Below are 27,663 nucleotides of genomic sequence, written 5' to 3' on the forward strand. Positions count from 1 at the left end.
GATCTACTCTTGGAGGATTGTCCTGCGGGTCACCAAGAAACAAAATAGGAGTTCAGTGAGGGAGACGGTTGTAAGTAAAGGGGTTTGCCGAAGCTGCTGGGTTTTCAGATCCGCAGATCAAGAGAATTGGGCCTTGGGAACTTTCACTGCATGAACTTTAGTTATATATGCTAAGACTTTGTCCCAAAATGCAGAAATTTGTGGGCATTCCTATAGGCAGTGGGTCGAAGGCTAGTGCACCATGAGCAGTTTGAATGTCATGGTTCTGCCCTGTTGATACTGAAAGGATAATAGGCATGATGTATACATTTAAATTGTATTTCTTGCTAGGTTTCACAGACTACTAGCTTGCAAATTTTTTGGTAGTTTTGGTAGCCAGTAACCAACAGTTCAGGAGTGTTGTCACAGCCGAGAACAGAGATCCAAGGTTTAAAAGGAGTTGGTATTTTGCAGTCCGATGAGTGATGAGAAGAGGCTGAAAAATAGAGGATGTCCTCAAAGGGAGGCAGCTGCAAGGAAAAAAAACGGACAAAAAAAAACCAAAGTCAGTCCCCACGAAAGCAAAGGAGCCTTCCGCGGGAGAGCCAGATGACGCACCCCTTGAGTAAAGGTGTGAAACAAGGAATTAGTCGCCAAGGGACACTGGAAGAAAACCGGTAAAGGCCGACATGCAGAGCGCCCCCAGCAGGGGCAGGGAGGAAGGGGGCCGTACCATACGGCCAGGAGGGGGATACCATAGAAGCCACCATGTACTGCCATCTCCTAAGAGTGGGCCCACAGAACTGCCCCACAGGTAATAGTCCCCTTTTAGGGACCCTGGGGTAGTAGCACTCACCAGTCCAGCGAACGCGGGTACCGCTCTGATACGGAACACTTCCCACCCGGAGTGGGGGTGCCGTCAGCCAGGAAGGATGCTAGTAACTTACGGGCATTCTGGAGTGGAGACATCCCGGCGAAGAACGGACTCCGCAGGCTCGTCCCCATCCCAAGGGACACTGACAATGCGAGGCCAGGGCACACCAATGACCTGCGACGCTCGGTGGCAGGCTGGGACTTTAGAAGGATCTATATTATCCAGTGCGAGGCCCAGCTCTGCTTTCGCTTGTAGTCCTCCAGGAATTCCCTGACTAACTAGCGATAGTGAGTGGAATAAAAAAGCTATTTTCAAAGAAGAAAACACTTTTAAAAAAAAAAAAAAATATAAAGAAACTGAGACACTAGGTCCCAGCAGGGAAGACCTAGCCTACTCCCAACGCTAGGCAGCATAAAACTGAAGAGCAGCTCCTAGTGGCTGATGGGTAATAGCTGAGGAAAAGCCCCCTAGAGGTGTGTTATGTGTAAAGGCTTTTGTTTGTTAACCTTTTCACTGCCTAGCCTACTCCTGCAGAGGGTGCCATTACCCACTCATGAAGGCTAACTGAACGGGCGGCGACTGTCAGAGGACATAAGAGAAATGGAGTATTTCAAAGCGTAGCGCTACCTAAAAAATGATTGCTGCAAAGGATTTTGTTGAGGGCTAAAGCAGGGGTTTTAAAGTCCAGCCTAATACGTTAAATTCTCCCCTGCAATAATTACTGCAAGCTGAGTTCAGCCTTATGTGTCAAAATGAAAAAATCCCAGTTTTTCTACCTTTATTTTGGAGTATTCAGTGCTGTCACATGACCTCAATCCTTCTTCCTGCTGAGTGCAAGAGAAGCAAGAGGGTGTGGTTACTGAAAGCTAGTGACTTTACTTTCAGGGAGGGACACTGTTACTGTGTAGCCAGTGGGCGTATACAGAATGGGAGGAGCCGATCATAGGTTCCCGCCCAGTATTATCTAATCAGTAAGGATGCATTGCACATCCTAATTCAATCAATCACACAGGACAACGAGAGTGTCACAGTCTACAATGATCATAGTACAGGCATCCTTCATCCAGGGTGGGGTGGGGTGGGGTGGGGACAACTCTAAAACAGGAGGGTGTGTTATTGGCCAGATCATCAGGTGAAAATGGGGGGAGCCTTAACCACTTAACCCCCGGATGATTTTACCCCCTTCCTGACCAGGGCCTATTTTGCGATTCGGCACTGCGTGATTTTAACGAACAATTGCGCGGTCGTGCGACGCTGTACCTAAACGAATTTGGCGTCCTTTTTTCCCACAAACAGAGCTTTCTTTTGGTGGTATTTGATCACCTGTGCGATTTTTTGATCATGCGCTATAAACAAAAAAAGAGCGACAATTTTGCAAAAATAACTATTTTTTCACATTTTTTATATGACATTCCCAAAAAAAAATGTAAAAATCTAAATTTTTTAACATTTTAGGCCAATTTTTTTTTTTTACCATGTTTGGTAAAAAAAAAAAAAAATTGCAAAAAGCGTATTTTGATTGGTTTGCACAAAAGTTATTGCGTTTACTAACAAAGGGAAAGATTTTTGTCATTTTTGTTGTTTTTTTTTTTAACGCGTAATGGCGGCGATCTGCGATTTTTTTTGCAGGACTGCAACATTGGGGTGGACAGATCGGACCCTTGACTGACATTTTTGACACTTTTGGGGTTACCAGTGACATTACTACAGTAATCAGTGCTATTCATATGCACTGTTACTGTAAAAATGACACTGGCAGTGAAGGAGTTAACTGTATTGGAGAGGGAGGGGTTAAGTGTGTCCTAGGGGCGTGTTTCTAACTGTGATTGGCTGTGGCTGTGGCTGTGGCCTGATGTGTAAGAACAGTGATCAACGGTCCTACATAGTAGAACCGTTTGATCACCATTCTTACACAGGGGAGACCGACAGGCGGCTTTGTTTACATTAGCCGCCTGCCTTTCTCCCACTGTCACGGACGATCGCGAGTGCCCGGCGGACATCGCGCTCGCTCCCAAAACCCTTACAGGCTAGCGACGTAGCCCTACGTCGCTTTGCCTGTGAGGGGCTGACTGCCGACGTAAATAGACGTGCGGCAGTCGGCAAGTGGTTAAAAAGGAAAAACGAATGCAGTCACCACATCAAAAGATTGGTAAATTGTAATAGATTGCATTTTTGGTTTGGGGTTTAAAACCGCTTTAAAAAATTAAGGCAACAAGAGAAACACAACTCATAATACCATGACCCATTTGTATTTATTTTAAGACCCCATTCAGACTAGCGCGACTTGTCAGCCTGACAAGTCGTGGTCGCTCGCCCGCCATTGAATAGTACAGGACCCGTTCTAATAGGAGCGACACAAGTCGCTCCGACTTAGAAAAAGGGTCCTGTACTACTTTGGGGCGACCTGGGAGCGACTTGCATAGACTTCCATTATGTGAAGTCCCTGCAAGTCATGCCGAAGTCGCGGTGCACCGCGACTTCACAGGTAGCCCCTCGAAGTTGGATCGCCTCAGTGTGAACCGGCTCTTAATGACTTCTTGAAGCCAGAATAAAACATTTTTAGCTAGGGGTATGCACCCTTTTCCCTGGAAAACACGCATGGGCTTTAGATATCTACACAAGGGAGGATTTTACAGGTAAATAACATACATAAAATATGTTAAATGCACATATAATGTTTTAGAAAGACTTTTGTTCAAATGAATGGTCTTGCACAATCTGGGTAATGCAGAATCCCGGCACTCAGACTGTTAATGTCTGTAGGTACGACTAGAGTTAGTTCTCCCTCAGGGTATAAGAATATAAAAGAAAGGAAGGTCATCTATGCTCCCTTTTTCCTCATGAGTGCCTTGTAGGTTTGGGTTAATCCAGGCATGTTTAAAATGTGCCTAGAGAGATCGCTACAAGTCACTAATTACTGTGCAGTTATAGGACGACCTCACAGAGATCAAACAGATACATATGAAAAAAAAAAAAAAAATCACAGCAGACAACTTTGAGGGGCCAACATCACTGTCATAGGGCTCTTTCACACGGGCGATCCGATCAGATCCGCCTGTCAGTTTTTTAGGCGGATCTGATCGGATCCTCCATGCAGCTCTATGGGGCAGCGGATGTCAGCGGAGACACCTCCGCTGACACCCGCTGCCATCCGCATCCGATCCTGTGCGTGAAATCTGGACGGATGGAAACCCTATTTTTCCATCCGTTCAGTAATCGGATCGGATCGGATCTGATGAGAGCGGACAAGCGGTCCGCTCTCCTCCGATCCCCCATAGAGGGCAGCTGGGGCTGAGACACCTCCCTCTCCGCACTGCAAGCGGAGACGGAGCTGTCATCCGCCGGCTCAGCGGGGATCGCAGATCGATCCCCGCTGAGCAACACGGATCCGCCTACGGAGGCGGACCGTGTGAAAGAGCCTTTACATCAAAACCCTCACAAAATATTTACAATCTTGGGGTACTGTGAATTCACAGCTATCAGGTCCCTCAATTCCAACAGTGAGCTCAGGTGACCAACTGTGATTAGTCAATGGGAATGGGGGGTGTTTACAAGCAGATGGACAAGGTTTTCTAAAAGGTATGGTTGTGATCCCCCAGAAAAGTTTCAGCCAATGGAAGACATTAAGTTGTTCCTTAGGCAGGACTTGCAAAATTATTTTCTTGCAACCACGATTCCTTCATCAACACAGACCGTGCAGACAGGGGAATCCCTCCTGCCGAGCCATTGTGTATTCATGGCGGGGGAAGTTGTCCCCGCAGGGAGGACAGTGATTACTGCTAGTGGCTGCTAAAGCATAAATAACCACAAGTAAATTTGGCAGGCTTGTTGTACCCAAGCTGATCAATTGATCAACTTGGTACATTCAGTCTGCCCACACAATGTTTGAATCTCAGCCAGTTCCTGCTGAACCAGCAGAGATTTGAGCCGTCTATGGCCGACCTAAAGGCCCTACACACTTGACAGAAATTTGACTAAATATCCTCTGATTTTTCTCTCTCTTACTCATCGTTCATAAACGTTTTTAGTCGACAGTGCATAAATGGTCACAAAATTTCTCACCCAATTTTTTTTTTTTTTTTTGGGACATTTGTTCCTAGACTTCCGGGTTGTCAGCAACTTCAGATCATGCGCGGTCTTTCGTATGCGATTTTTACGGACGTACTGCATACACATTAAAACGAAAATTGGTCGTTTGGGGACGGACGATAAAAATTTTGGTGTTTGTCCCTCCATTTTTTTTTCGTTGAAAATGTCGGCATCGGCTGCTGAAAGTTGTGTACACACTAGCCGAAAATCGTACGATTTTACCTCGGACGGGAATTTTCGGCAGATTTTTTACTAGTGTGTACCCCACTTTAGAAGTTGCTCATCTAATGTCTGAAGGTATCTTTAGGCTGCCAATAGACCTGATGGATGGGATGGATCCAAACATCACAAGATCTTTCCTAATATATGTCATATTACAGACTAAATAGACATGTTTTGTCTGCTTTTCCACTTTAGGCTTGTCTTCTTTAAAGGATTGGTCCAGGCAAAACCTAACTAAAGCTAAACCTGCCACATTCTAAATCTAATCTATCAAACCCTGTAAAGCAAAAATTGCTGTACTTACCATTTCTGCACCAGATCCGGTCTCCAGCGATGAAAGCTGTGTGCAGGAGAGGACTGACAACGGCTGTGAAATGAATGGGAAGTGACGTCACAAATAGACTTACTATGGGGATTCCATTGTCAAGTGTTTCTCCTGCACCCGCCTCCACGCTGAAGCTGCCGCTGACAGATCAGCAGGGGACCAGATCGGCTGCAGCATAGGTAAGTACAGTGATTTTTGCTTTACAGGGTTAGATGGATTAGGTTTAGAATGTGACATAGAGCAGGTTTAGCGTTCGTTTGCCTGGACTTATCCTTTAACCACTTACCGACCGACCGCCGATGTACGTCGATCCTTTGACGCTAAATACTGGGGTTATGGCAGCGGGGAAAACGATCCAGTCCCGGTGTTCCGTGAGAATTACCTACCCCGTGAGAAAAACCTACCCTCGTCACTTCCGGCCAGGAACAGCTGAGCAGCGCAGCAGTGCGCATGCCCACAGCCCCGGATACCTAAAGGAACAACTGAGGAGCTGACTAGTGCGCATGTGCACTAGTATGAATATATCACGGTGTACCGTGAAAAAAACCTACCCACGCGGCGGTTACATTAAAACAGCTGTGCTGCAATACGAGTCATCTCCGCTCCTGTCCCTGTCACTTCCCTGCTCTCGGCTCCGTGATTTATGTTTTCATACACCCGCCGCCGCTTTAATATTTACTTGCCGAGAGCAGGGAAGTGACAGGGACAGGAGCGGAGATGATTCATATTGCAGCACAGTTGTTTTAATGTAACCGCCGCATTACATACAGTGCCGTGCACCGGAAGTGACGAGGGGTAGGTTTTTCTCACGGGTAGGTAATTCTCACGGAACACCGGATCCTCTTAGACAGAAAGTCAAGTGAGGGCAAGATGGCCTCCACCCGACTCTATAGTCTTGGAGGACCAGAGCGACATCAAACATCATTGCCTAGCAACCGGTTTAAAGAGCCGATTTTTTTTTAACCATTTCTTTTTTTTTTTTTTTCTTTAGTGTACTTGTTAGGTCTGAGGTCTTTTTGACCCCATATCTCACAATAAAGAGGTCATGTCATGCCTATTTCTATTACAAGGGATTCCTTCTAATAGGAATAAAAATGATCACATTTTTAAAAAAAAAAAAACTGTAAAAATAAAAAATAATAAAATAAATAGAAAAAAGAAATGAAAGCGCCCTGTCCATTAGCTCACGCACAAAAGCGAACACATACGGAAGCCCCACCCACATGTATGTAAACAGTGTTCAAACCACACATGTGAGGTATCGCCGCGATCGTTAGAGAGAGAGAGAGAGAGCAATAATTTGAGCCCTAGACCTTCTCTGTAACTCTAAGTTGGTAACCTGTAGAAAATTTTAAAGTGTCGCCGATGCGATTATTAAGAAACCAAAGTTTGTGCACAATTTTGAAGCATGACCTGTTGGGTATCTATTTACTCGGCGTAACAATTATCTTTCACATTATGGAAAAAAATTGGGCTAACTTTACGGTTTTCTTATTTTTTAATTCAAAAAAAGTGAATTTTTTCCCAATAGAATTGCATTTGGAAGACCGCTGCGCAAATATGGTGTGATAAAAAATATTGCAACAATCTCCATTTTATTCTCTAGGGTCTCTGCTAAAAAAATTATATTATATATATATATATATATATATATATATATATATATATATATATATATATATATATATATATATATATATATATAATGTTTGGGGGATCCAAGTAGTTTTCTAGCAAAACAAAACAAAAAAAGATTTTAGCTTGTCAACACCAAGTGTCAAAAAAATAGGCTTGGTCTTAATGTGGTTAAAGAAGACAAGCTTAGAGTGGAAAACAGGCAGAACCCTTTTGTTCTAGTTCTAGATGGAGCTAGGAATAATTAAAACATATAATAGGTTCCTAAGTGTTTAAGTGCCCATTATGGAGACCATGTTGTATCTGTTTAAATAGAGAATTTCATCCTTTATTATATTGTTTTCAGACAATATAAAGTGACAAAACTACCACCGCTGACAAACCGCTCAATACACCGTTGAAATACACATACAGAATCCCACCAGGAAACCAACACTGCACACCACTAATCACAAGCATGGAGACATTTCCCGGTCTGTGAAGCTGCGCATCAGGAAATGTCTCACTACCTGTGATTAGTAGTGTGTCGGCTTCCTGGCAGGATCGGGCAGGTGGGTTGAGACTAGGATCCTGAACACACACACGCACCTAGCTGCAAGCTAGTTATAGCTTTAGATGGTTGCCATTTGTTTACACAGTTTGTGCATTGGTAAGGGTATGCATGGGATATGGTTGCCATTGTGCCCTTGCTGGGTGTCCAGTGTGTTCCTATACCTTTTAGGGAGGGTGGGCCCCCTCCAGGCCCACCTGCCCTTAATCTATCCAACTGCTATATATCTGCCACTGTGTGCAACTACACACCTTGTTTTTAAAAATGTGAACTGTTAGGACAATTCTGGGAAATGCTGTTCCTTTTTGATTTGTGTTGCGTCCTTCCATGTGCTCCATGCTGTAAAAGCTGGTTATAAGATTGGACCGGGGGGGGGGGGGGGGGGAATGGATGAATGGCTGCACACTCCAGATTCCATAATCTCACAGCATATACAGTACAGCACAGCCAGCACCAGGAGATAAAAATGTTAATGCATTTCACGCAGATGACAGCGCCTAATCATAACACATTTTGGCATCCTTCCGGAGTGTGCAGCAATTCATCCATTTTTCTCTGTTGAACTCGGAGGCGAGCCGGGCAGGCACCTTTGCTGTGGAAGCAACACTAGACTTGCAGCACTCATGCTGAGCGGTGTTTCCTCATCATTGGACTATAGGATGGAATGGTTGCCATTCGTTAGACCAGTAGAAATTCAATAGAGCATTCATATATTTACAGCATTTGATCTTGTCATTGAATTAACTAATTTAGTTAAAAAGCTCTTAAAATGTCATTCAGAACTGCTACTTGAATGCAATCTTAGACAAATTTAACAGGTTTTGTGCTTTTTGCGTTTCCCAAGCAAAAATCAAGAATTTTGTTTGAGGAAAATTTTCCATTCTGCTACTTCAAATTTTCTAGTCAAACGATTGACCATTTCACCCCATTAATCATTGGAAATTCGAACAAAAAGGTACCCAAAATGAAAAAAAATAAATAAAAATCTACTAGTATATGGCCAGCTTTATCGGTCTAGCTACTACCAGCCCTGCTCACCCTATTGAGCACTCAGTGGTTTCTCCTACTGACTACTGCATAATTGCCACACATAGTACCGTAGTTATGTGAAGGTCAGCAGCAGGAGCCAGTGAAAGCATTCAGCAGTGTAGGCTGCAGGAAAAAGTACGTACAGGAATGTGCAAATTTTACTATATTAAAAGGGTCACTTTAAACCTGGGTTCAAGAAGGGATTGGATACAGGTAACTGGAAATACATTTTAATTATTAAATTGACAGATGGTCACATTTAAATATAATGGATCATTAAAAGCCCCGGTTGCCCAAACTAAATATGTCATTTTTATTTTGCTTCCAAGAATTTCATAGCTCAGAAAACAGGGTCTCACTACTTTCTTCGAAGCCAGTCATTACCCTCATAATGGGCTTTCGAAATGCCAAGCACAGCTCATGCAGAGATCACAAAAATGACAAAATTGTAACACAGGGTTTGGTCAATCTCACCTATCCCAAAAAATGTAAAAAAAAGATAAAAATATATATTTAAAAACAAATGTAATATAAATGTTGGTTTTGAGAGTTAATAGGTAATGTGAAATACCCCAAGACATCCTAGTTTCAAAAGCCAGAACAATCTAGTTTTCCAAAGAAGAGGATGTGGATATCTTCAGAAGACCAACTTTTGAAGCACTAGACTAAAACCCATAAAGCACTGCGGGATGTCTGAAAGTGCATAACAGTAGGCTATAAAGCATCCTTTCATGCAGTCTATGGAGGGCTCAAAATAGGATTTAATTAAACAGAAAGTTGGAGCAGTGGCTATTCTACTGATAGGGCGACCGAATTAGAGGTACAGCAGAACATAAAAGGGAAGAACATCAGCAGACTGCGATAATGAAGTGACAACCACAAAAAAGATACACTAAATAATAATTGACCTTCTACAAGTGAATTCAAAACCTGCGAGCTTGTTAAAATGTATAACAAAAAGTCAGATCTCTGACCATAGGAAGAAGATCCAACTGTCATTATCCTAGTTAGGAAGAGCACTTGATACAGTATTCTATACAATTTTACACCTACCGTGCAATTTAGAATGTCTTTCCTCAATTGAGTGGAATGAGACTGCAGGTAAACACATACAAAACTTCAGCGTAATTACAAAGGCATTGAAAAGGACCCAGATGAAGGATGGGTTCTTCTATCTTATCTCTGGGAACTAGTTTCATCACTATTAAGTAAACCTGATCCATATCCCTAATCAAGAGGTTATTCATTTCTTAACTGGAATTACATGATAGGCCCGGGTCTCGAGTCCTCTTCTCTACTTCAGTGTAGGCGGGTCCTTCTTCGAGTACCCATGTCACTATCCAGGGCCGGATTAAGAGCATCATGGGCTTGGTGCTGAGGATTTTGAAGGGCCTTAACCACTTAAGCCCCGGAAGATTTTACCCCCATTCCGACCAGGGGGTATTTTGCGATTCGGCACTGCGTGACTTTAACGGACAATTGCGCGGTCGTGCGACGCTGTACCTAAACGAATTTGACGTCCTTTTTTCCCACAAACAGAGCTTTCTTTTGGTGGCATTTGATCACCTGTGCGATTTTTTGATCACGCGCTATAAAAAAAAAAAGAGCGTCAATTTTGCAAAAATAGCAATATTTTTCACATTTTTTTATATGAAATTCCCCCCCAAAAAAATGTAAAAATCAAAATTTTTTAAAATTTTCGGCCAATTTGTTTTATGCTACCTATGTTTGGTAAGAAAAAAAAAAATCGCAAAAAGCGTATTTTGATTGGTTTGCGCAAAAGTTATCGCGTTTACTAACAAAAGGGAAAGATTTTTGTCATTTTTGTTGTTTTTTTTTTTTTAACGCGTAATGGCGGCGATCTGCGATTTTTTTTGCGGTACTGCGACATTGCAACGGACAGATCGGACCCTTGACTGACATTTTTGACATTTCTACAGTAATCAGTGCTATACATATGCACTGTTACTGTAAAAATACACTGGTAGTGAAGGGGTTAACTTTATTTGGGAGGGAGGGGCTGTGTGTGTCCCTAGGGGCGTGCTTTCTACTGTGATTGGCTGTGGCTTCAGCTGTAAGGACACTGATCAACGGATCTACATACTAGATCCGAGTGATCAGTGTCTTTACAGCGAGGAGAATGACAGGCAGCTTGTTTACACAAGCTGCCTGACATTCTCCCTCTCCCCCGCCGATCGCCGAGTGGCCGGCGGACATCGGGTCCGCTGGTCACACGCGCGGGGGGGGGGTCCGTGACCACGCGGGGGCGCGCGCTCGCTCCCTAGACCCTCACAAGCAAGCAACGTAGCCCTACGTTAGTTTGCCTGTGAGGGGCTGACCGCCGACGTAGATAGTCGTGCGGCGGTCGGCAAGTGGTTAAGGGCCGTGCCTTGGCATGCACCCAGAGGAGGAAGGGTGCAGCCATGCATGCCTAATTCCACATGGGATGCTGTCTCTGAAGCCCATAAACACATCCATGCATCGGCAACTTTCCCTCCTTATCCGGCCTTCGTGCTGTGTGGGGAGGTTCTGAGGGAGCTGCCTGGGGAAGCGAGCATAGAAGCCAGACTTCTGTGTTTACAAGTGACAGAAGAGCGGTAACAGTGAATATGGCCAACCTGGGGCCTATATAAAAGGTAGGGGCCTGGAGCTGCAGCTCCAATAGCCCCTATGTTAATCTGGCCCTGTGTAGATACTACCCACTGGCTGTTAGATTAATCCAGGGGTGCTCAACCTTTTGAAGAATGAGGGCCACCTAAGTGATTTGGAAACCGGTTGCAAACCACAGTGAGATGAATTGGTTCAGAATTTTGAATTTTGTTATTTATTTTAAATAGCAGATTGAACATTTTCCTCTTGCAGTCGCTGAATGCCTGCAGGAGGGAGAGGAGGAAAAGCCAGCTTTCAGAAGGGTGGTAAAAACATCTCAATTATGGGGTTATACCACCCCCAAACTGCAAATGTAAAATGAGCCCTTACTGTCCTGAGCCCCTTAGAAGGCTGCTTTCACATTGATGAGCTGCGGCTTACCCACACCTCAGTGCACCTGCGGCTTTCCCTGCGGGTTATCTGTGCTTTGCCATAGACTTCTATATCTTGCGGGTGTGATGCACTTTCTAAAAGCCAAACTCTGCAGAATATAATAGAAGTGTGTTTCCTTGGTTTGAGGTTAAGGGCCACATCGGAGGGCTCCGAGGGCTACATGTGGCCAGTGGGCCACAGGTTGAGCAGCCCTGGAATTGTCCATCATAGAGATCCCCATAGATCTTGAGGAACTCAAGTGGCAGCATCATATAATTACTACAATGTACCATTTGCCCTTCCATGAAGATTATAAGCTCTCATGATCAGAGCCATCCTAAGTCCTAACCCTCTTTTATTGAATTGTATCGCAACTGTACTGTCTCCCTTTATTTTGTAAAGAGCTGCACAAACTGCTGGTGCTGTATAAATCCTGTATTATAATAAGAATAGTACCTGACCACTTCCTAATGACTGCCAGTACCCCTTTTGAGGGGCTTTAATGATGGAAGGGGGAGCAAATTCCCAATCATGTGACCGCTGTGACTGGATCTCACTACAGTCACATGATCAGAAGCCAGCCCCGCTGGCGGCACAGAAACTGTGACCGAGAGCTGTCGGAGTGTCCTACTGCCAAATAGATGCGTTGCACAGTCTAGAGGAGGTTAAACCCCATCTCCCAAGCAGTGACACAGAGGACCATGTGATGTGGATTTAAAATTTATCTTAAAATGTTTTTGGTTTTTTTGCCTAGAGACAGGCTTTAAGCACAATGCAGTTTACTTGATTTGTAAAATGCAGCCAACTCCATACAGTCCCAGCTGGTGCAAAAACATCCTTCGAAAGTAAAAGGTTTTCTGTGGCTCTAAATTACATAAAGGTTTATCAAAATTACTTTTAGGTTCTAAAAATGCTAAAAATTGTATATCTGATGCCTGCAGAGTTCTGGGCTTGTCCAGGGACTGTGAGTTTGCCTGCCATACCTACACTAATCTAAATACTCCTTATATCACAAATACTCTGCACGCTCCCATAAAAAGTATATGGTGCCCACACTTCTAACACTGCACATGCTCAGAGAAAATTCATCACCATGCAATTCAGTTTTTGATACATACAGCCCCACTGGACTCGTTTGGTAGACCAGGACTCGACAAATTCAAGGCGCCAAGTCGCCATGGTGACAAGAAATTACATCCTGGAGCCTGGGCTTTTGTCAGCCAATTCACTGCTCGAACCAGGTGTGAGCATAGGGTTGGCGCCTGTATGGGATTGACCCGGACAGTTTGGGTTTCGACACGTGCCCGGGCTTCTGTTCACCTGAAATCCGGACACTAAATCAGACCCTAGCCCAGTGACGGCGAACCTTGGCACCCCAGACGTTTGAAACTACATTTCCCATGATGCTCAACTGCACTGCAGAGTGCATAAGCATCATGGGAAATGTAATTCCAAAACATCTTGGTTGCCCTAGGTTCGCCATCACTGCCCTAGCTTGTCAGCTAAGTCTGTCCTGGGATGCAGCCAGCCAATGCACAATCTCAGTGGGGGTATCTTCAAACCCAGTGGTGATTCCTCTCGGCTGTGCCTGCCTGTGCGGTGTCCTCTCTGTCTCCTCCCGCTCAATGATCTCTCTTGCACACCAATGACGCTTTAGCTGCTGTGCACACATAGGATTTTCCACCCTAGAACTGCACCACCTCCTAGCTCCATCCCCTAACTCCGGGTCCCACACAGTGCTCTCTTGCTTGCAGTGACTCCACCAGAATCCCTGCCCCAGCAAAGCCAGTGAGACACCAAAGTGAGGGGAAAGAAGAGCTGCAGACGTTCACAGCGCTGGATCGAATGGGGGCTCTGGTAAGTAAAATTCTTAAAAGAAAATATAGGAGCCCAATAGGTTCTAAACGCACGCAAATCAATAACCAAAAAACAAAGACTCCTACAATAAAGAGCTGCGTGTTGTAAAGTGTAACAAACACATATACCCTGAAGGAAAAAAACCTGAGGACGTCGGACATAGACTGATGAAATAGCGTTGGGTGTTTGAGATAGGTCATTTCCAGTCAGCTGGAATGCAGGTGGAGCTCAAACGGTGATTCCTTTACCATATATGCTGATCCCGGTCTTTGATGTTAAGTGCAATACAACCTTCTTTTTTTAAATAAATGATTTGATATACTGCACCATGAGAGTGTTTCTTCCTCTCCCTCTCTATATGGCAACACTGGAGCTTTGAATACACTATTTTTATACATATTGAACGGATGACAGCAGCGGTTTGAAATAATTCCTGTGACCTCATGTATGACATCTTGGATTTTCCCATATGCACAATTGGACTCCATGTAATAGGGGTCAATTAAGTCTGGTGACTGTTTAGTGCATATGCATGCTGGTGGAGAGGAATCTTTCCTATACTCACTGGAGGATGCTATTCAAGTGTGGGATTATATATGGACTTCACAATTGTATGTATTTTTTACAATTTAAATGAAGATGTATTTGTTTATTCACTATGGTGATATGTATTTTATGATGCAAGTAAAATGAGTAAAAAAAGGCGCGGGGGAAGCGAGGGCCCGCAAGCAACGCCTGAACATTTTTTACCCTAATGCAAGAAATGCATTAAGGCAATAAGGGTTTAGGTTTTAGAGCCACTTTAATTCATAGAATGCCATTACTGCCAACATTATCCTGGTTATGGACCAAAGCTGATGCCAATGTATTAACATGATGTCTGGGAACTAGCATAAGGAGAGGACAGCTATTCACATCTCTCCTTACAGGGTAATTTATTTTATTGTTAGATCACCTTATGAAAATCCAACTGAATATGGCCAACAACAACAGAAGCCAGGAAGGTATCCACTTAGCCTTGTGTAGCCAGAATATTGAAAAACAACTAAAGCAGGCTCAATGGAGAAGTTACCTCCTATTCTCCTACTGAAAGCGGAGTTCCGGCCACAAAATCGACATAAATCGATTTTGGGCCATCCGCTTGCTCTTGGTCACCTGAAAAAGAAATGGATAGTTACGATTTTTTTTTTTTTTTTTTTTACTTACCTTGTTATTGAAGTAAAATATACTCACCTTTCTTCCGCTTCCTCCCTCTGCGTCAGCGGCCCGCACCGTCACTTCCTCTTTGCATTGATTTCTGGGAGCTGAACATCATCTCTCCCAGGAATCAATGCGCCTGCACCGGCCCCGCTCGTCACTTCCGGTGTGGCGCCTCATTCCCTGCTAAACAGCTTCTGGGCATGCCCAGAAGCTGTGGAGGGATGACGAGTGAGGCCGGTGCAGGCGCATTCTGGGAGAAGAGGACACGGAAGAGGATGCAGAAGAGGACGCGCTGGCTTCAGCTGCCTACATCCGAGATGGCAGCGCTGGAGAAGTATTTCTTCTAAAAGTAAGTGCGACCCGGGACAGTACAGAGGCTATCCATTGTGGAATGTACTAGCCCTGACTGTCCCGGGGGTATTTTTAGCTAAAAATTTCACCCCCGAGGCCGGAACTCCGCTTGAAGGTGGAGAATTCCGAACCCTAAAGCTGGCCATACACCAGTAGAATTTCAATGGGACGTTTGCGCAAAAAACATCCTGCAAATTGCTCATAGCAACTTTTTTGCTATCATTGAATTAACTAATTTTGTTCGAAAGCCCTTTGTCCTGGTCTGCTTTCGGAATAGAGTACCAGACATAACAAACGGGTTTCTTCAGTGACAAGAACAAGTGCATTACAATACGTACAGTTTTTCCCTAACAAAAAAAAAAAACACATTAACAGTTAGAATTTATTTAATTCAAGAGAAATTCAGTCCTGCGTCATTTTTCTCATCACTATGGTCAAAAACAATCAATTTGACCCCACAAATTATAAAAAAAAAAAAATCAAATAATTGATCCAAAAGCAAAAGTTTCTGAATGGAATTCTATGAGTGTATGGCCAGCTTAGATTGTGGACAAAGGGGAGGGTTTGATTAAAATATAGAACACAATGAGTGATCAGGGTTATCTCACTGGTCCAGACACTGGGGGATTTACCTGTCTCCAGCTGTGTGGCTGCCATTTCCTGTCATCTTATCTCTTCCCAAATACAATTATCTTATCACACACTAAACAAGAGCAAAAGTGGTCAACAAGATAATGGCAGCATCTGATTAAAGGAAAGTATCTTCAACAAGTTGTACATTCTTAAAGTGACCCTGTCCCCACAGGGAGGTTCACTTTTACAAAGCAGGCCATCTATAAAACAGAAGTGTTTACATACTTTCCTTTCCAGCCACCCCCACCTCCGCTCCCCAGCCACTGCAAGTATGAGCTGAATCAAACCAAGAATCGGAGTCAAGTATTTGGAGTTGTATGGCGGAGTTGCTCCACCAGGCACAATGGTCCCTCTACCGACTAATGCCTAGTACACACAATGAGAAAATTGGACGAAAAATAACACTTTCAGAGGGATAGTCTGATAATCTCATCGTTAGTACACGTTAGAAGCTTTCAAGAACTGATCACGACAGTGCATGCAAAAATATCCGAAGGGACAAGGAACAAAATGTTTCTCATACGAGAACGGAACTAGTAACTTAGTATGGTATAACTAGTAACTGTAACTAGTATGATATTTGTATGAAAAAAAAAAAATCATGTGGCCAAGGCAATGCATGCCTGGAAATGAAAGAATACATTAAAGAGGAAGTAAAGTTAAAAAAAACTAGAAAGAAAAAGCCCTGTAAAGAGAAAGGCATAATGAGCTAGTATGCATCGCATAAAGAGCTAGTATGCATCGTATAATGAGCTAGTATGCATCGCATACTAGCTCATTATCAAGTACTTACCTTAAAACGAAGCCCCCACGCCGTGCCGCCCCCTCAGCGACAGGACGGCCGACATGTCCGACCGTCCTGCTTCCTGGTTCGCGTCCTCCGGCCATCTGATTGGCCGGAGGCGCGATTACATCACTCCTGCACGTGCGCGTGGGAGCCGCCGTTTATGGCACTGGGCTCTGAAGGAACGGCACGGGTGGCCGTTCCTTCAGAGCGCATGCGCCGATGACGTCATCTGCAGTATGCACTCTAAATATTTCCTAAACGGTGCATGTTTAGGAGATATTTATAGCACCTATAGGTAAGCCTTAACCCCTTGCCGACCAGTCACTGGGACTGTACTGCGGCAAAGTGGCTCGATTCCGTCCAGCAACGTAGACCTACGTCGCTAGACTCCTCCCCTGGTGGGTGGCACTCGCTCCCGCTGTTTTCAGTCACAGCGGGAGTTGGGCCAGGGGAGGAGCGGCAGCGATCGCCGCTGCTCTTCGCCAATCGTCGGGGAATCGAGTCTGGAGATCCGCCTGCTTGTGTAAACAGAGTGGGCGGATCTCCTAAGTGACAAACAGTGACAGATTGCAGCGTTCAGCATAGCTGAACATGCGATCTGTCCCTGTGTCACTCAGTCACCTCCCCCCACACACATTAGTTAGCACCAGGCATACATTAACCCCTCCCTCTCCAATAAAATTAACCCCTTCCCTGCCAGTGACATTTTTACAGTAACAGTGCATATTTATACCACTGATTACTGTAGAAATGTCACTGGTACCCCCAAAAGTCAAGGGTCCGATCTGTCCGCCGCAATGTCGCAGTCCCGCAAAAAAAAAAAAAATCGCAGATCGCCGCCATTACTCGTTAAAAAAAAAAAAAAAAAACACCAAAAATGACAGAAATCTTTCCCTTAGTTAGTAAACGCAATAACTTTTGCGTAAACCAATCAAAATACGCTTATTGTGATTTTTTTTTACCAAACATAGGTAGCAGAAAACAAATTGGCCAAAAATTTTAAAAAATTTTGATCTTTACATTTTTTTTTGGGGGGGGGGGGATTTCATATAAAAAAAATTTTGAAAAATATTGTTATTTTTTCAAAATAAACGCTTTTTTTGTTTATAGCGCAAAAAGTAAAAGTCGCACAGGTGATCAAATACCACCAAACGAAAGCTCTGTTAGTGGAGGGAAAAAAAGGACGTAAATTTTATTTGGGTACGGCAACGCACGACCGTGCAATTGTCAGTTAAAGTCGCACAGCGCCGAATCGCCTGCGCCGAAGTGGCCTGGACGTAAGACAGCAAAATCCTCCGGTGGTAAAGTGGTTAATATAGGCTTACATATAGGTAAAAGTTTGTGAAGTGGGTTTACAACCTCTTTAAATCACTTCCAAAGCTGTATTGTGTTGTACGAGAATTTTAATAACTTTAGAAACCTATTGGTTTTCGACACAAGACTAGCATGCAAAAAAATAAAAAATTATGACAATTTGTACCCAGCTTTAAGGGCCCTTTCAGACGGGCGCTCCGTATGTCCGCAAATCATCCTATTTTTTTGAGGATGATTTGTGGACATAATGTAAGTCTATGGCATTGCGGATGTAAGCGGAATACCATCCGCTGACATCCGATTTTCTTCCTGTCAGTTCTGTTCCATTTTTTGGAATGGAACAGAACCCTATTTTTGTTCCGTTCAAAAAACGGAAAGGAAGGAAAATCGGATGTCAGCGGTGTCATCCGCTGACATCCGCAATGCCCATAGACTTACATTATGTCCGCATATCATCCGCAAACGGATGGGATGATATGCGGGCACACGGAGCGGATGACAGAAATGTCATCCGCTCCGTGAAAAAAAAAAAAGTCCCGCAGCGGACCTTTCACACGGAGCGGCCGTGTGAAAGAGCCCTAAGTCTTGTACACACAATAAGAATATCAGACAAACTGAGTTTTTTTTTCGTTCAACCATTGGGCTGAACGAACAAAAAAAAAAAAAAACTCGATGTAGATGCGATGTAGATGCACTAGGTGCACTATTGTATTATTTTGACAATACAGACTCCTCCCCTGTCAGAATACACTGATCAGAGCTGCAGCCATTGGCTGCAGCAGCAGATGAAGTGCTGCTTTTCCAGCAGGCCAAACGATGGTCTAGCGATCGCCTTCTGTTGAAAAGAGAGGGCTACAAGGCTAAGGCTGGCCATACACTATACAATTTTCTTATTCAATTTCCTTTAGATTTACCTTAAACTATGTAGTGCAAGGGCCTGCCTGACTGCATACAAATTGAGTGTTTAGGTTTGACCCTATATTACATGGTTTTGGTAAATCTAAAGGAAAGTTGAACAAGAAAATTGTATAGTGTATGGCCAGCCAAAGTGTTCTCCAAACGGCATGGAAATCAGAAGCTAGCGGCAATCACTGTGATATGGTGCCTACTAAAGCAATTTCCAGCTTCCACAGAGATCCCACAGGTATAGCACATGCAAACTCACACTAGTCAAAGCTTGACCAATGTAACAATGCAAAAAAAGCTGTACCTAACCTTCAGCTTTAAGTGCCAGTTCACGTCAGACAGCGCATGTGATTCGCAGCGCACTGCTCTGCAAATCACATGCGATGTCTGTGCATTGCAAATTCAGCCATACAGACTGTATGGCTGAATTTGCATCACATGCGGACCAAAGTCGCACAGGACCCTTTTTTAGGCCCGCACCAGTTTCGGATTGTATGGGTGCTCACACCTATGCGATCCGATTCATGTCCGAATTGTCAGTTTGCACTGCGATATGCAAACTGATCTGGGGGTGTCGTTAACTTTGTGTTGACACCCCCAGCGATTTGTATATGGCGGTGTGAACTGCCTGCGAGTCAAGTGCGATGCGGGAACCCGCAGTGGATTTGCAGCGTTCCCGCTTCGCATATATGTGAACCGGAACTTAGAGCTGCATAAATTGTCAGTGCCATGTAAAAATGTATGCAAGAAGTTGCAGCAGGGTTTAGAAGTCAAGCTTCATGGTGTTTACATATCCTGATTCTATCTCAATTGTGCATTATTGTAGAAATCCTAAAGCACAGAAATACAGGGAGGAACCTTGACACGGTGATCTGAATACAATATAAACTGCAGAGAAATAAAGCATTAGGGGCAATGCGTACAGAGTATGACCAGCTGTCATTTCAAGTCCTTGTTACTAGTAAATCATTACCAAGGTTCAGAGGACTTGTACAGATAAGCAATGTACTCTGCCAAGGATTGTAAAGGCCATGGAAAAAATCATGACATGTGAACAGTGATGTATTTAAAAGTTCACCATATAGCCAATTACAACTACATTTAGCCTGCAGAAAGAAGTGTGATGTGTGGTAACATGATCAAAGTGACGTCATTCCGGGCTTCCGCAAATATGTCATTGTCGCCAATACTTCTTCCAGACTGAATTAAACTCAATCACTGCATCTGACCCCTTCAAGGATTAATATCCAAGGCCTCTTTCACAAAAGTATTACATTCCTTCTATTGTGCAGGGTACTGCTAAAGACCTTCAAGGACAGGGTCCTCTATATTTGAGGGGCCACCTGTAGAGCACCCTGCACGGAGCACCTTTTGGGTTTGGTATTCCAAGGGTCCGGATCCCAGGGTCCAGCGCCTAAAAAGGACAGCATTACAGGCAAAACCTTGTATCTGCTTCCTGAGGCTCGGGTACCATCTTTTTAGTCCATTAACTGTTTTTTGATGGATCCGATAGCTAACCCCTTAGATTCAATGATCTTTGATTGGGATATAATAGCATAATCTTCTTTCTTCTTCTTCTTTGAAACATAAACATGTGGAGCTCCTCTCCACAGCGAAATTCACCTTTTAGATACTGGCGTATAAACTGAGGTACTTTCTGTGTGGGAGGGGTTATATAGGGGGGGTCATCAATTTTGATTGGTTGCCAATGTCCTTCACCTGTAGGCGGCCTATATAACCCATATGTTATGATTATGGCTCTGTGTCCCATGATGTACGAAAAGAAAAAAACTGAACCAATTCCCTCATCTACACTTTCGAGGTGGAGGGAGGAATCTTCCCAGCTATGCTATTATACTCTGACAGCAGGGAGACTCCTCCGCTGTCAGAATACACAGATCAGCGATGGAGCCACTGATCAAGCAGCTTTTATTCAACAGGGCGGTTGAACGGAATTAATTTGTTAAATCAGCTTCTGCTCAACTGCAGTGGCCACACATGGATTAAAATTTGGCCAGTCCCTGCTAAACCAGATGAATTTTCGATCTATGGCCACTTCTAGTTTGAATGCCAAACAAGACTCTACCTGCATGGAGAATGCCTATTCTTCCTGTACATGTTGGGGTTTCCTCTGGGTACTCCAGTTTTCGCTCACACTCCAAACACATGCTTACAGCTTCATTGGCTCCTCTCTAAATTGGCTCTAGTGTGCAATCATGAAGATAGGAACCTTAGATTGTAAGCTCCTTGAGGGCAGGGACCGAGGTGAATGTACTGTATAGCATGTAAAGTGCTGCATAAATTATTGGCACTATATAAATACCTGAGTCAATAATAACATGAGTGTGTTAACCAAATTGCAACAGACCGGCATGAAGGGAAAATAAAATCTATGCAGTCGTTATAACCTAGCTCTTACCAGTTAAATAGACAAGTGATCTGCTAGAGCCCTTTCACATGGGCTTTCCGATCAGGTCCCCGTGTCAGTTTTTCAGGTGTACCTGATCACAAATTCCATGCAGCTTTATTAGCAGGCTGATGTAAATAGATGTGTGTTTGTTTACACCTACCTACCTCTGAGTCCATCCAGGTCTTGAGGGAAATAAAAAAATGGAAAAAGGACTGCATCCTTTTCTATATTCCCAGACCTAAACATGACAGATCGATGGTAGCCTGATGTAAATGAATACAATGATCAGTTTATATCCGACCACCCACAGAGCTATCACAGGTCCACCAATGAACAGGCACAGATGTAGAAAAAAAAAAAAAAAGACACCCGTCCCTTTAAGCTCCAACTCCGTGGGGAATCCGCTCTTGGATCTCCTGCTGAACGGTGTAAAGGGCCTCCATTGGAAAGAACCCTAAGATAGCCACAAACATTACAACCGGACGTATAATGTACTCAATTCAAACAAAAACGTGCAGACGTGAGTATACAAAAGATCCAAATATTCAGAAAATATATATAATGTTATATTAAACAGTGACTGGGTGGGTAAGTTGCAAAACTTTGCATTAGATCTATTCTAAGGAGGTTCTAAACCAGTCATAACCAGCATTAGGATTGCAAGACTAGTAGTACAAACATTCATGACTACTTCATGTTATAGATCTCTTTACAGGCATACCCGGCACTAACCTATCTCACAAGCAAGCAGATGGGCAAAATCCAACCAGTTACCTGACTCTTTCCCTGAAAAGGCTTGGCAAGGGTTGCCTGCCATGGTCAGATAACACCTACAGACATGGGAGTGTTCCCTAATCTCACCTTAAAAGGCCTGCTGATAGGCAGCATTAAAGTATAACTAAAGGCAAAACATGTTTTTTAGTTTTGGATAGAGTGGAGAGGGATTAGAACACTTGTCAGGTTTTTATTGCCATCTGTGCCCCCCCCCCCCCCATTAGGGAGTCACCCTCTCTTTTTGTCCTTTTCACAATTATCATTGAAAGTAAAATAAATTCCCAGATTTCGGATTATCCCCCAAAAAGTAATTGATAGGAAATCGTCCAATGGGAATGTGCAAGGATTTCCCCTTACTTCCTGTTTGTCTATGGGACAGGAAGTGAAGGGAAATCTCCTCAATGGGACAAAGATGGCAAAATAAATCTGATAGGGGTCCTTCCCTTACTCTATCCAAAATAGAAAAAAGGTTTTGTCTATAGTTCTACTTTAACTTTGAAAAGGTAAAATTATAATGGGTTTTAGGTGCTTTTTTAAAGAAAAGTTTTTAAAACTATTTGTACTATATGCATCCGATTTTTGTTTTGCAAAAAAATATTTAGGCTGGGTTCACACCTCAGTGCAGAGCGGCTCACAGCAGGGGTCTGGTGCGTCCCTGTTCACCGTTTCAGGTCCAATTTCAGGCCGAATTCGGACCAGAAGTCGCACAGGACTCCTATGCAATTCGCTCCGCAGCCGTCCAGGAGCTGTGTGAACTGACTCCATTGAGAGGCTCCGGACATGTGAATAATCACCTGGCAATCCGCAAGAGTGATCCTGGGGGCACACGCGTGCCCCCCCCAATAGCCAGCGGGAAGCTGACTCACAGAACCAGCAGACCGTTGTTCTCTCTGGAATCAATGCAGAGCTCCTGTGATCCTCCTATTTAGGAACACAGGTCTCTGTGTTGATTCCACAAGCCCATCCCCCTCACAGTTAGAAAACACCCCTAGGCTCACACTTAACCCTTTGATCGCCCCTGAGTTAACCCCCTCCCTGCCAGTATTAGTACAGTAACAGTGCATATTTTTAGCATTGATTACTGTAGTAATGTCACTGGTCCCCCCAAAAATGTAATTTAGGGGTCCGATCTGTTACTACTGCCATTACTAGTAAAAACAGTAAAAATAAAAAAAAAATAATGACAAATCTTTCCCCTAGTTTGTAGACGCGATAAGTTTTGTGCAAACCAATCAAAATACGCCTATAGGGATTTTTTTTTTTACCAAAAATATGTAGCAGAATACAAATTGGCCTAAAATGATGAAAAAAAAAAAATAGATTTTTACATTTTTTTTTATTTTATTGGGATAGCAGAATGTGAAAAATATTGCTTTTTTTTGTCGCTCTTTTTTTGTTTATAGCGCAAAATAAAAAAAAAATAAAAAATGTACAGCTGATCAAATACCACAAAAAGAAAGCTCTATTTGTAAGAAAAAAAGGACATCAATTTTATTGTCAGTTAAAGTAATACAGATCCGAATCGCAAAAAATGGCCTGGTCACAAAGGGGAAAACCTTCCGGTCCAGAAGTGGTTAAAAAAAAAAAAAAAAAAAAAAAAAAAAAAAATCATCTCCCCATTAAAATGCATTGAAAAAACACAGCAAGAATGCATCTATAACACACGTTTTTGATGCGGTTTTTGAGCCACATGACCTATGAAGAACAAACCATAATCAGGGAAAATCGTGCGTGTTTTTGGAGCCATTATCGGCAAAGCGCTCTCTAGCTGCAATATTTTACATTTTTGTTTTTTAAACCACATTAAATCAAATGGCTGAAAAGGAGTATGCAGCAATCCTCATACCAATCACCAGCAAAATCCCCTCTCCACACACCGGAGGAATCCACAGATTCCCTATAAAGAACCCGCCTATAAAACAGAAACATTTGTTATGGAGTAGCCATTGACATCTGCAGTTTATATACTCCTAGTCACTAAACTCTTCGGAGTTTCATTGGTCCCAGTGGATTACGGGAAATATTCCTGAGTTCTGTATACCGCGTTACCCAGCAAGGCAGACCTGTATGGAGGAAGGACAGCTTGTGTACCGCTATTAATGAGAGGAGATGGAAACAAAGCAGAGTAGCCAATCATCCCATCCAAAAGCACTGCACCCCATTCCAAATTATAGGAGGTATAAAGCGGGAGGACTGTAGACTTTCAACCTACTTTCTGGCAAGCAGACTATATAGATACAAGAAGCTAGCAATCAAGCATTAAAGTGGAGTTCCAGCCTCAAATACCTTTTTTAAAATAAAAATACCCCTATAATACTAATCCATCGCCCTTTACAGAACCGCTATTCTCATACTTACAAGGTGTACAGTATTGGATTTTAGTCAAAATCTTACTTTTAAAAATGCTGTCTGGGCGCGGCCATCTTAGACGTGGGCATCTGAAGCTGCAGTGTAATCTGCTGTGTCCTTCTTCCTGTTTCCAGGGAGTGTTCTGGGAGTTCTTCCTGATTCCAGCCTCCTGGGAGTGATGACAAACAGCTCCCAGGATGCAATGCAAAGGCGGAAGTGATGTCGGTGGCCGTGGCCACAGAGGGGGGAGAAGGAGGAAGTACAATAAAAAATGCCCTGAAAATAAGGTAAGGGATACCCAAAAAAAATTGAAAATGCCCAATTGTTGATCAGCATAGCGAGCACTCCAGGAATCACTAAAGTTGCAAAATAGGCCGGAACTCCACTTTAAATCCTCCTCTAGTGACGTCTACCGTAGTACAGGGTTAGCCATCAATTCATGTAGAAGGTTTGAAATTAAACGGATACCCCTTCTTGGCAAAAGAAAGACTGAATTCCAGCCTTTCCTGCAGTCCTGCACGGCCTCTTTCCTATACTGACATTTTTTATTATGATTTCACTGCATATTGTGAGCTTCTCACAGCGTTCATCAGATAAAAAACTGCAAGCAATAAAATCGCATGTAAAATCCAGCAGGCTGGTTGTACCCAAGTTGATCGATCAATCAAACTGGGTACATTCAGCCTGCCCATTACACGGTTTGAATCTCAGTCGGTCCCTGCTGAACCGACCATGGCTGGTTCTAAAGGCAGAAGGTTTTTTTTATCTTAAAGGGTAACTCCACTTTCCTGGAGAAAAAAATATAGCAAAGAAAAAAAACAATTCAGCGTATACAATTGCGACACAAATCATAGTGTAATTGAAGGTTATTAAAAATTACCTTTCCTGGGCTCAGGGTACCCCCACTCAGTATGAGGGAGGGGCCAGGAGTACCGAAGAGGGACCTGAGAAGAGGAGGATCCAGGCCGCTCTGTGCAAAACCAACTGCACAGAGTGAAGTATTTTGTATGTTTGTTATTTATATCAAAATGAAAAAGAAAAAAAAAAAAAACTAGACTTTAATATTACTTTAACCACTTCAATACTGGGCACTTTAACCCCCTTCCTGCTCAGGCCAATTTTCAGCTTTAAGCGCTGTCACACTATGAATGACAATTGCGTGGTCATGCAATGCTGTACCCATATGGGATTTTTATCATTTTTCCACACAAATAGAGCTTTCTTTTGGTGGTATTTAATCACTGCTGGGTTTTTTATTTTTTACTAAAAAAAAAAAAAAAAAAAAAAAAAGAAAATTTAGTTTCTGTCAGTAAATTTTGTAAATAAATCATAAATCACTGATGTGCACTGAAGAGGCAGGACTGATAGGCTGCACTGATAAGGCGTCACTAATATGCCGCACTTATGGTCACCAATAGGTGGCATTGATGGGCGACACTGACTACCATCACTAATGGGCACTGAATGGTGTTATGGTGGGCACTGATTGATGGCACTGATGCTGGTGTTTTTGCTGTATTCAGAGCACTGATGATCAGTGCTGATTACGTGTCCTGGACTCCCCTTTGAGGAGAAGCCGCTGATCAGCTCTCCTCACCACACAGTGACAGTGTGAGGCGAGGGGCGCCGATAAAACAGCACTTCCACATTTGGTCACAGCCGATCACATGGGTAAAGAGCCACGTCATGGACTCTTTACCAAGATCGGCCGTTCTGGGGCGCTGTCATATGACGCCCTCCCAGAACGAGAGCCGCACTGCTCTGACGTCATTTGATGGTGGGCGGGCAACAGGTAGTTAGGAACACCCACTCCTCCAGACTGACCCCCACCCTTGGAGGCATTATGATATTTGCATAACTCCTCCCAAAGGTCAGCCTACTTCGTGCATCAGGGCTGAGAGCTATTGGAAGGAGTACTGCCAGGCAGGGTGCTGTGATGTTTTAAGAAAACGGTGTAACCCTCCTAATCCCCTCCCACCAGCCATGATCTGCATGCATTACATAGAGAAGCACAACCACCCAGTGATGACATCATTAGGTCTAAGATAAGGTGTGTAATGCAATTGGAAAGCTTATATTTAATACATTCTTTAGCATGTTGATTAGGGGAAAAGAAGGCAAAATAGAAGTAGATTCAATTTCAGCTATAAAAAGATTATGTAGCATGCAACATGATATATATAAGTGTGAGAAAACAAACAATTATGCTTTCTGTATGTACTGCCTATATCACACCACCGCAAACTCTGATGGTCGGAGAGCCAGGGGCCCTTTATTATGCAAGTAACCTAATACTCGGAATATACCAGTGGTCATGTATATTGTCATTTACATGCCAAAGGATTTGCACACTGTTGCTACCATATGGACAAGCATTTGCTGCTCCATGTGAAACAAGTACACTTGGTCCAACAAGACTGACTGCACAACTAAAGCCGACCACAGACTCCAAAGGTTCTAAAGTCACTCCAGACCCCCATGAACAGGGTTCCTCCTGCTGGGCCATTGTGTTTTCCTGGTGGGGGGGGGGGAATCGTCCCCCGCCGAGAGAACACAATGATTATTGTTAGCGGCTACAATAACTGCATGTAAAATCTGGCAGGCTGGTTGTATCCAAGTTGACTGATGGTACGATTCTTGGCCAGTCCTTGCTGCAGGCTTAAGGCAGGCCATTCATTGACCAACTTTTCCTTCAACCACAAGTTGAAGGAAAGAAAATTGCTCAATTGCCTCAACACAGTCAGCGTTGATAGGGATGCAGAGCTATTGTATTCTAAAAGCAGTAGGCTTCCCAGCCATCGGAATACTAAAGTGATCATTGCCTGCCATTATAGCCGTCCGCAGGGATGGCATGGAAAAAAATCCAACACGCTGGTTGTACTGAAGTCGATCAATGGATCATCTTCAGTATAACCAGCCTGCCTATACATGGATGGAAATTTTGATCTGTCTATGGCTGGCCTAAAGTGATATAAAAGGTTTTTTTTTTAAAAAACAAACATGTCATACTTACCTGCTCTGTGCAGTGATTTTGGACAGAGCTGCCACGATTCTCTTCTTCTCGGGTCCCCCGCCAATGCTCTGGACTCCTCCCCTTAACCAGTGACCCCAATAGCAAGCCGCTTGCTACAGGGGCACTGGTGCGTGCTTGCTCCCGAGCCTTGCTCTATGCATCCACAAAAAACATACAGTCAATGCTCAGCTCTGCCCCCTGATCTCTCCTCATTGGCTCACTGGCTGTGATTGATAGCAATGGGAGCCAATGGCTCCCACTGCTGTTTCTTAGCAAATGAGGAGAGAGGAGACATCACTGGAACTGGCTCAAGTGAATAAAAATTTGTTCAGGCTCTAGTGAGAA

General features: G+C 43.6%; 1 protein-coding gene across 2 annotated transcripts in view; it reads right to left on the minus strand.

Annotated features, from left to right (window-relative positions):
• Nucleotides 1-27,663, minus strand: part of LOC309561249 (ras GTPase-activating-like protein IQGAP2) — a 506,552-nt gene that overhangs the window by 453,134 nt on the left and 25,755 nt on the right. The gene's annotated exons all lie outside the window — the stretch shown is intronic.

Source organism: Pelophylax lessonae (genome assembly GCF_965119305.1).
Source record: "Pelophylax lessonae genome assembly, chromosome: 1".
Lineage (NCBI taxonomy): Eukaryota > Metazoa > Chordata > Amphibia > Anura > Ranidae > Pelophylax > Pelophylax lessonae.